Here is a 10,431-nt window from a genome sequence, read left to right on the forward strand (position 1 = left end):
TTAACAAATAAACCCTCTGCCTGATTATCACTACCTTTACTATTCAATCTTGTCCTCAACTCCATAGAATTTAAAGCAGACTTAACATTGGCTAAGGAGATAGTATCTCTACCATACAACATTGAATTAACAAACTTATCAAAGGCATCCGGTAGTGAACATAACAAAATCAGGGCTTGATCCTCATCATCTACTTTAATATCAATATTTTTCAGATCCAAAATAATTCTATTAAAGTCATCAAGATGATCACAAAGAGGCATACCTTCTTTCATCTTGAGGGTATATAACCGTTGCTTCAAATACAATCGGTTAGTGAGGGATTTCTTCATGTACAAGCTCTCCAGCTTCTTCCAAAGTCCAGCGGCCGTTTCTTCATCGGCAACTTCTCTTAAAACTCCATCTGAAAGAGACAACAAAATTGCACTGTGGGCTTTTTCTTCAAGTTATTTCGTTTCCTCCGTTGATGATGTTGATGACACCTCGCCATCCAAAATCTTCGCTAAGCCTTGTTGTCGTAACAAAGCTCGCATCTTGATGCGCCAAAGGCTGAAACTATTCTGACCATCAAACTTCTCTACTTCAAATTTTGCAGTAGCCATCCCGCAAAATAAATACCCGAGCTCTGATACCAGTTTGTTGTGACAAATGCAAATCCAAGATCACCAAAGAAGTAGAAAAGTGCAGAATATAAAAATCACACAACCACACAAGACACCAAGATTTAAGTGGTTCGGCTTAACAAGGCTACATCCACTGGCGGAGACGATCCAGGAAAAATTCACTAACAAAAGAGTGGAGTACAAAGAGTAGTACAAACAAAACCACTCAAACCCAAAAGCCCCAATACACCCCAATCTCACTCAAAAGAGAATTAGATACAAAAAAGAAAAATATTCTCTAAAATTCTCTAAGCTTTAAGCACTCCAAAAGTGAGATCAAAATGAAAGAAAAAAAAAATGGTGTATCCCTTCTTCTCTTTGCAACACAAGTCCCTCTCTCTCGGCAACTCTTTCTTTTCTTCTTTCTCTCTTTTGCTTGCTAAAGTAGCTGCTGCCCTCTCCTTGACCGAATGGCTTCCAATAAAACAACAAAGCCTTTTCACAAAGTTTCTAGAAGAAGCTCAATCAATGGAGAGAAAAGAGAGTCGTGTGGGAGAGAAAAAAAACAAGACAAAGAGTATGGGATGCCATACTGCTGTGGGGCCCACGGTAAGACTTGTGACAACAAGTCACAAAATCTGACATGGACGACATCATGGTCTTCCATTATTCTCATCATTTCCTTTTCTTTCTTATTTACATATTAGTGAATGCCCTATATTAATGTCTTTACTACCACTAGGGAGCCACACAACACCCTCCACTTCCTATGTCTTTTCCGATCTCTCCAAATTGAAGGTTCTTCGTCTATTGGATTTCCATGAACTTGAATATCTTCTAGAGGTGGCTGCAAAACCTCACTTCTCTTGAAGATCTGACTATTTGGCGCTGCTGTAAACTGCGAGTAAAACTGTCTCCACTCTTTCAACATCTCACTGCGCTTCAATATCTGTGGATTTATGACGTCATGGAACTTATCGGCAACGAGGATGACGAGGGTGCACAGTGCCTTGGACTCACAGCACTTCGTGTACTATATATAGCAGGAGTTAGAATCTTGGTGTCTCTCCCAATGGAGCTTAGACATGTTACCACTTTGCAATCTCTTTCCATTACGGGCTGCCCTTCATTGGTGTCTTTACCGGAGTGGATAGGTGACCTCAATTCACTTAAGAGACTTCGGATCAGCAATTGTCCCAATTTAATATCACTGCCTGAAGGTATTCGCCGCCTCACCTCTTTAAGTGTTTTGAGAATTGTGGAGTGTCCTCACTTGGAGAAAAGATGTGAACGAGGAACAGGAAAGGATTGGCCAAAGATTGCTCACGTCCCAGACTTTTCGAATAATACGTTTTGGCCAAAGATTGAACAAAGGTCTCAAATTTTCTGTATTGTTTCCTATCTTTCACTTCAATGCCATTCCTACGTGCCTAATATCTCGTTTCTTTTTGGTTTTTTAAATGTTTCTTGCATTTCCATTTGAAATTTATATTTGAGAAATGGTAGCATCACATATTGGGTAAAAGAACTACGATAGACCAGGAAAGTCTTTTCCATCCCAAGATTTCACAAAAACACAACAAAAAATTGCGTAACTCTGGGTTTTCTCATAATCAAACACAAATTTAGACAGATTATTTTTATTATTATTGTTACTGGAGTCCAACTGCAACTCATTCTGTGCATGGATTGATTTTACCTTTTTACTGTTTTCATTAGAAATTTTTGAGTTTTTGTTGAGTTTATTATTTGGTTTTTTGATGGTCAGCAGAGACAAGCATTAAAAAAGCATCAATTCATGAAATGGGTGTGAGATTCTTTGAGGGGATTTATGCAATTTGCTCAGATATGTCAGCCTCACTTGTAGACAATATACAGAGGACTTCCATGCTGAGGAAGATCAGGTGAGTAAATGTTGCAAGAATGAGAATGAGATGAGCCTGTGGAAAGGGGAGAAGGATCCTCTCCATTTCAAATGAAATGGAAGGATCCATTTAGTTACGTTTAGGGGGGCATTTTTGTCAAAAAAAAAATGTAAAATGACAAAATTGCTCCCCTAAAAATAACTAAATGGATGGAGAGGATCTAGGCCCATGGAAAGGGGACATTCAGTTAACCATATTTTGCATTTTTAATTAGTATTCTGCCTATAATTTGTTGAACACTTTTTATCAGCATTTAGAACTTGAAAGACATTATCAAGAGTCCTAGCTGTCCTTAAAAGCCATCTAACTAGTATTTTGCATTTGCAGGTTCTTCCACTTGCTTGCTTGTCTTCAAGTGAAATTGGCTGTTGTGCTCCAAGGGTACTAACTAGAATTGAAGATCATGTTTGCCAGCCACTCTGTTTATGTGTCTGTGTTATTGCACTGCTTTTGTTAGTGCTGCCTTTGCATATATTCTTTGCAATTTATATTCATGGTTCTGTTATATCTAAATAGACTTTTATAAAATTTAGTATGTTGAAGATTCAAATTGTTATTATTAATTTTTTATGTGTTACAAATTTAAAATATTAGACAGTGATGCCTATGAAAGTCTGGATCATAATGATCTCACTTTCAAGGTTGGATGGAATGATATACTTGAATGTTGGAGCAACAACTGGAGAAATTTCAAATTATGGTTCAATGAAACAAGTATTTGGGAGCAGGAATTACGAAAGAAATTGCAAACTCTGCTGATTGCTGTGGCAAGTTTTTTACATGCAGATTCCGCCCTGATAAAGTCAGTGAAATTAATGGACATGTAAGTTTGCCCTTATATTGTTTGCTTGATTAACAGTGGACTTCCATAGATAATGTTTTTAGTATCAATATTTATTTGCTGGAAAGCTAAGGCTGAAATATTGTGTATGCAGTGCTTGAAAATAAAGCCTGTTGGACCAGTTTGCTCAATTCCTTCCTGTGGTGGACTATCGATAGCAGAGTACTATTGCAGTATTTTAAAATTTTAAATGATAAAAGGTACGTACTTTTTTTTTGTTTAATTAATTTTTCCTCCCTAATCATTTATTGATGACATTATTTTTTACGTTTTCAGAGTTTAATAGAGTGCAAATTATCAGATCTATAAGCCAACTGAAAGATTTGAGTCCAAAATCATCTTTTACTTTTTTTTTTAAGTTGTGCAGCTGTCTACTTGAGTCCATTTTGTGGTTGGTGACCTGGACTTTACCCATGTGATCCATATGATATTGGTTCTCTGCTCTCCTGTGCCTGTTGCCTTGTTACTGACTTATTTGAAATAGGAACAACAACAAGAAGATGGCAAAAAGATGGCCCTCCCTTTCGGTATTCCAGAATGTTAAATGCAAGTATGTTTACTTTAATCTCTTTCTTTCTTGCAACGATTGGTATGTGCACAGTTATATTTTACGATTGGTATATTGCTTTCTCTTGTATTGTGTTTTTAATGAAGATTTTAACTTCAGAAAATGAAGATGCAAGGTTATCATTCATACCATAGTAAGAGAAGAAGGATTCAACTTTCCAGCTTGGGTAGTTGTCTTCTCTCATTCATTATTCTCTATATCCTAATTCTAACATCAACTTTGGCATAATTTCAAGGTTTAAGAATTGGGTTCTATCCTGGAGCCTGGAACGCCGGCCAAAACAGACAAGGCTGCCATTTTGTGTGATGCTATGTGAGTGGTGACCCAGTTACAAAGTGAAGCCCAGAAGCTAAATGAATCAAATGAGGATTTGAAAATGAAGATTAAAGAATTGAAAGTGGGATTTGAAGTATCTCCAAATTTCTCAGGTTTTTAAGTCACCAATTAGACAATCATTTTCTTCTTCTTGTTGTTAATCTTTCATTTTACTTTATCAAGCTTTTTATATATATTATATTTGATTTCATATGCAGGAACAATATTAGATTTGAAGTATATATACTTCTTCAGACCTTTCTGACAATCAGATTTGTGCGAAGCTCTAACATTTCCAGTATTGTTTCCAATCTTTCACTTCATTGGAATTTCCAGTATTGTTTTCTTTTTAAATTTTTCTTGAGTTTCCATTTGAAATATAAATTCTGCAAATGGTAGCATTACGTATTTGGTAAAAGATTTATAATAGATCAGGGAAGTCAATCCCATCCCAAATTTTTACAAAACTTCAATATAAATTTTGCACTACTCTGTTACGATTTTCTCAATATTAAATGTAGATCATATTACACACTTTGGGAACGCTCTTTTCATTATTATTGCTGTTGAAGCCAAACTGCAAGTAGTTCCATCAATGGATGGAATTTAAACTTTTATTATTTTCAATAGAAATTTTTGAGTTATTGTTGAATTTATTATTTGGTTTTTTGATTGAAAGCCGCAATTCATGAAATTGGTTATGGGAATCAGGTGGAGATTTCTACAATCTGTTTGGATATGACAATCTCACTTCTTCCAAGTGACTAATTTTGACTGGTTATACCCACTTATTTCTAAGAAGGAAGAGACAAACAAAAGACTTGGTATAACTTTCTCTCTTTTTTCTGATAGTGGAATTTATTTCAAAATATGCTGCATCTTTGACTTCTTTAGGCATAGAATATAGAAGCACCTATACCAGTGTTAAAATGCCAATGATATTTTGGAGAATTTCTGATTTTCACTCTTAAGGGTTTTGATATTTTGGAGAAGTTCTGATTTTCAATCATATGCTGAAACAGTTAAAGCACTGACATACATGGATTTAAGATTTGAAACACTCTGCAATAAGTTGACAAGTCGGGAAATAGATCTTATATTGTCCTGTGTTCCTCTTCATCTTGCTTTTTAAGAATTGAAAGTAAATATTGATTTCACATTAATATGCATGTTTAATAGTTCAATTATACCACAACTGGATTCTTTGAGGGCACTAAATGCAACATGTGTTTATGGGTGGAAAAGAATTTAAGTTTCATATTAAAAAGATTAGACAAGTATGAATGGTTAATGTAACACAATTAAACCCAATTACAATTTTTTTTTAATTTTTTTTTTAATTACAACCTGAAAGGAATTCCAATTGCATAATGGTGTGCTCATTTGCACAGCAGGCTTTCCATTGAAAGATTTTTCTTGCATGCAAACTAATTAGCAGTCTTATTCAATTATTCTACGGTATTCCTTTCTCATAAAACTGTTATATCTGAACAAGTCCAATTGCATAATGGTCTCATGATTTTTTTTCTAGTTGAACCACCCCTTATAGCAGGTATGTGGTGGCCGAACCACCCCCTACAGCAGGTATGGGAGTGGTAGGGGGTGGTTCGGCCACCCCCAAAAGCCTGAAAGCCATCCCAAATCCATTCCTTTTTTTTTTTCTTGGCCCCGCCTTTTGGGGGTGGCCGGACCACCCCCTTGGCCATGGGGTTGTTGGTCCACCCCCATACCGGCCATGGGTCACCCCGATTTTTTTTTTAGTTTTTTTTTTATTATTTTTTTAAAATATTTTGCTTTTTCTTTTCTTTTGTTTTTTTTTTAAATTATAATTTTAATGCCAAAACGACGTTGTTTTGGGCTGGGTGGGTGTTGTAGTTTTAGAGCTCAAAACGGTGTAGTTTTTGGGTCAGAGTATAATGGGCATAAAAATACAAACTGTTTGAGTTTAACGTTTAAAACTAACGGAGGGGGGCAAAGTGACTTAGTGAGAGTTTTTGAAAGTTCAGGTGGACAAAGTGAAAAAGTTTGAAGTTCGAGGGGAGTAAGTCAAAAAAGCTAGTAGTTCAGGGGCAAAAGTGAAGTTTCCCTAAAGTTAAAAGTTTTAACAACAAAAATATGAGACAAACCCAAATGGTGGAAAAGCTATGTTGTGATCCCACTTTTTCTTTTTGGGCTAAACCAGTCCTTGAATTATTGAAGTTTTAAGAAATGAACGCATCTTCCTTCAATGCTCCAAGACCTCTCAATTGATCACTACTTCACCTACAAATGGCCAGGCAGTTCTCTCCAACATTGCTCCGACTATGATCAAGAGTTTGGGCCCTCTTACTTACTCTAGATTGAACTAAGATTGTTTTGACGAAAAGTGAATTCACGAAGAGACTAAATAATAAATAGGAAAGAAAAATATTATAATTGTTCCAAATAAACAAATAGACAAATAAGCAGGTGAAAACAACATTGAACATTGGTAATTGGAAACCTTACATGTGCTTTTCTTTCAAGTGAACGCTCAGTACTTGAAATGTTTTTATTGTTTGGTCCTTGGAGTTTGGTTTAAGTATAATGAAGATATGGCAAATGACAGGTCTTCTCAGGGATTTTAATAATATTGGGTCCGTTTGCTACCTCAAGTTCAACTAGTTTTCTTGTATTTTTGGTCGATTATTTCTTAGGAAATGGTTATTACCATATTATTAGTTAATGCGGATGGATTCAAGTATCCAAACTTATGACTGTTTCCATGTATGCATGTATTTTTGAGAAATGCTATACATATTTTTAAGTATTTACTTTTTTGTATTCAACTTTTGTCTAATTTTTTTTTTTTTATTATTACAAAAATCGGTAATCAAAAGTCAGCACCAATCAAATTATGAAATGTATTATCTATAATAACAAAAATTATAAGTATTAAAAAAAATAAAATTGTGAGTGGGGTCAAGCCACTCCTTTGGCCAAATGGAGGCGGGGGTGGTTCGGCCACCACCAAACTGAAAAGTGTTTGAATCTATATCCAAACATTGATTTTAGAGTGGTTTGGGCCATCCGTTTCAAATTGTCAAAAGCGCTAAAATATTAGTGGAGTTTCATAATGCAAGAAAGAGCTCGAAGAAAAAAAATAGAGAAGCCGAGATGAAAAAAAAAAAAAAAAAAAAAAACCCAGATGGTGTGGTTAAAGCAAATTCATTTCACACAGTTCATAAACCAAATTTTAGTAAATACTTATTCCCTCATTTCAGAAACATTGAAACTTTTATATCTACATGTTGCAATGATGAGATATATCTAGCTTCTTTTTCTAAGGTAATCTTTAGTAGAAAAGCAGAACTGGATCAAGCTTGTTTGTCAAGTAAACCTTTTAAAATGAATTCTTGACAGGTACTAATTGGAAACTCTTACTAACAAATGTCTCTGCTCCTTTTTGCTCCTTTGAGGTTGATCTATGGGGAATCTTGTCAATGGTTCCTCTCCTTTTGAGCAAAGGAGTACTGCTCTCTCTTTTGCAGCAATTAGCCTGTGATATCAGTAACGACCACCTCAAAAACTTGCTTAAATGACAAACGTGACCAATGTCATAATGGCATAACCCAACAGACTCGATTATTGCAGTGCATATGGGTGGCTCGTCTTTGATCAAGTCTATAACATACGGAGCCATCAACGTAGCTTGTCTACAATTATTGGTGCTGAGCTCTCAATGTGATTGATTCTATGTTCATGACCTGTAAATGACTCTATCTTCTCTAAATCGTGCAAATTACACTAGGCCACGTTGTTGATGTATTGTGGAGCTTGTACAAATCTCACAAGGAAGGGGTCCCAACTGTGTAGAGTCAAAATTATATTTAGGATCTATGAAAAAGGTTAGGTTCTTCAAGTTCATATATATCTTAGTTCCCCTTTGTTTCCTTGTCCAAAGTTTTCTACCAAAATTAATGAGATTTTGCATTTTGTATTCCATTTATTTTTAATGTAAGTTTTTTAATGGAAACCTTTATGTTTGTAACTATATATATGGTGTGGGTGTAGCGACGAAACTAGGATGTTCATTTAAAGGGGATCGAAACATGCTTTATATATATAGATTATTATTGTAATAATGAGATAATTAAAGAGATAATATATATATATATATATATATATATATATATATATATATATATATATATTAATTGTGATATCAAAGCAGATGAACCAAAAGCTTAGGCTTTTGTTATCATATTGGCTTGTCGAGCAGAAACAGAACATGCTTGATTACAAAGGCTTTGCAATTTATCATATTGAACCAACATTGTGGAATTAATTGGCCTTGAATTAGAAACTTGGTCACACACCCTGGTGATATTTTTATTTGAATAAGCACTTATCTACTATATTAAATATTTAATTAATATTGGAAATTTTGAGCTTCAAAAGCTTAGGGACACGGTTTCCACTATCCAAGCTTAGGAGCAGCTGGCCAAGAATCATGCTATCAAAGATTGGCTTGGAAAGCTGAAGGATGCCATGTACGACGCCGACGACTTGCTAGATGACTTCTCCACTCAATTTCTACGGCGACAAGTGATGACACGGGATAAGAAGATGGCAAAAGAGGTAAATTCATATATAAATGTGCATATATATGATGATGTTGTCTGTGATAAAGCATTCCCACATCTGCATACAAATATTTATCACAAAACAAGCCACAACAAATATATATCATTTTACTTACAATATATAAATATATCATTTTAGGTAAGCTGCGTTTGTTTTGGCGTAAAATAATTTTTAGAAAATATTTTTAGTTTGATAAAAAAGCTTATTTAATTTCCGTAAAATAATTTTTCTTTTTAAAAGTGTAAACTATTATTTGAGTTTGAGCTTCTCATTCTGAAATTAGCTAAAAGAAATGATAATCAAATAGAAAAATAAAGACAAGACGGAGTAAAAATAAATAAACAAGATTTTAAGTAGTTCGGTTTATGACTTACATCTACATGATAAAGCCACATAGGATAGGTGAATACACTACAAATAAGGTAATCAAATCACAAAGAGTTGATATGCAATTGCGCGCAATGATTTGATTGTAATCACAAGACCCGATTGAGCCATTGCCAAGACTTCGCCGGAATATCGGCAAGACCCAGTTAGGACTCGGCTAAGACCCCGACATTGTCAAAGAAAAAATAATTGGTAGAACAAAAAGCAATTAAAGTAGAATCAAATTTGCAAGAAATTGTGAAAGAAAAATTTAATTATACACACTCCTTTTTATTCATTCCCATCTTTTAAGAATTATCAATAAAAAGAAGCAAATTTAAAAAAATTGGTTGTTGTTTCTACCCCCACAATTATTTCACATACTCATGAATTATGTTCACCGATTTCAAAAAATAATGAATTAGAGAAAATTGAGGAGAGTAAGCAAATAGAGAAATTAAGTAATTACAGGGAAACTAGTAAGCCATTGGAAAAAATATAAAATAAAAGGATAAAGTTCACATACCCCATCAAACTACCACTCAATTGACAATATCTCCTCAAATTTTGATAATGTCCCCTCAAACTACTAAAACATTGTCAATGGCACCCCAAAGCTAGCAAAAAGATAAAAATGTGCTTATAAATTTCTCAATAAGACAAAAATACCCCTATAAATTCGAGAAAAAAAAATAAAAAATGAATTTTTAATTTTTTTTTAAAATGAAAATGTTTAATTTAAAAAAAAAAATTTAAACAAATTTTTTTAAACGAAAATTTTTATTTTATTTCTTTTAAAAAAAAACAGAAATTTTTTACTTTAAAAAAAAAAGATTTAAAAAAAAAAATTAAGTTTCTTTTAGAAGTTTTAGTATTTTTTGTTTTTATTTTACTAAAGATTGTTTCATCATTGACATTGAGGGGAATATTAACAATATTTTGATAATTTTGAAAAATATTGTCTTTGATGAGACGTGATTTTCTTTTTATTTCCATTAAACTCTTCTGGCCCACTCCCGCATTTTTTTCAACATTTCCCATTCAACTAATAGTGATGTCCCACCTAGTCGCGCGGGTTCCATTTTCCAACTAAATATCTCTACATTATCTTTAACACGGCACTCCTTGAACCATTCACACCAATTTCAGTGGCGTGGCTTAAACGTCGAGCAAAGTAGAAATGGGATTTACTTGGACGACCCAACTGGA

Source organism: Corylus avellana, chromosome ca5 (genome assembly GCF_901000735.1).
Source record: "Corylus avellana chromosome ca5, CavTom2PMs-1.0".
NCBI classification, from domain to species: Eukaryota; Viridiplantae; Streptophyta; class Magnoliopsida; order Fagales; family Betulaceae; genus Corylus; species Corylus avellana.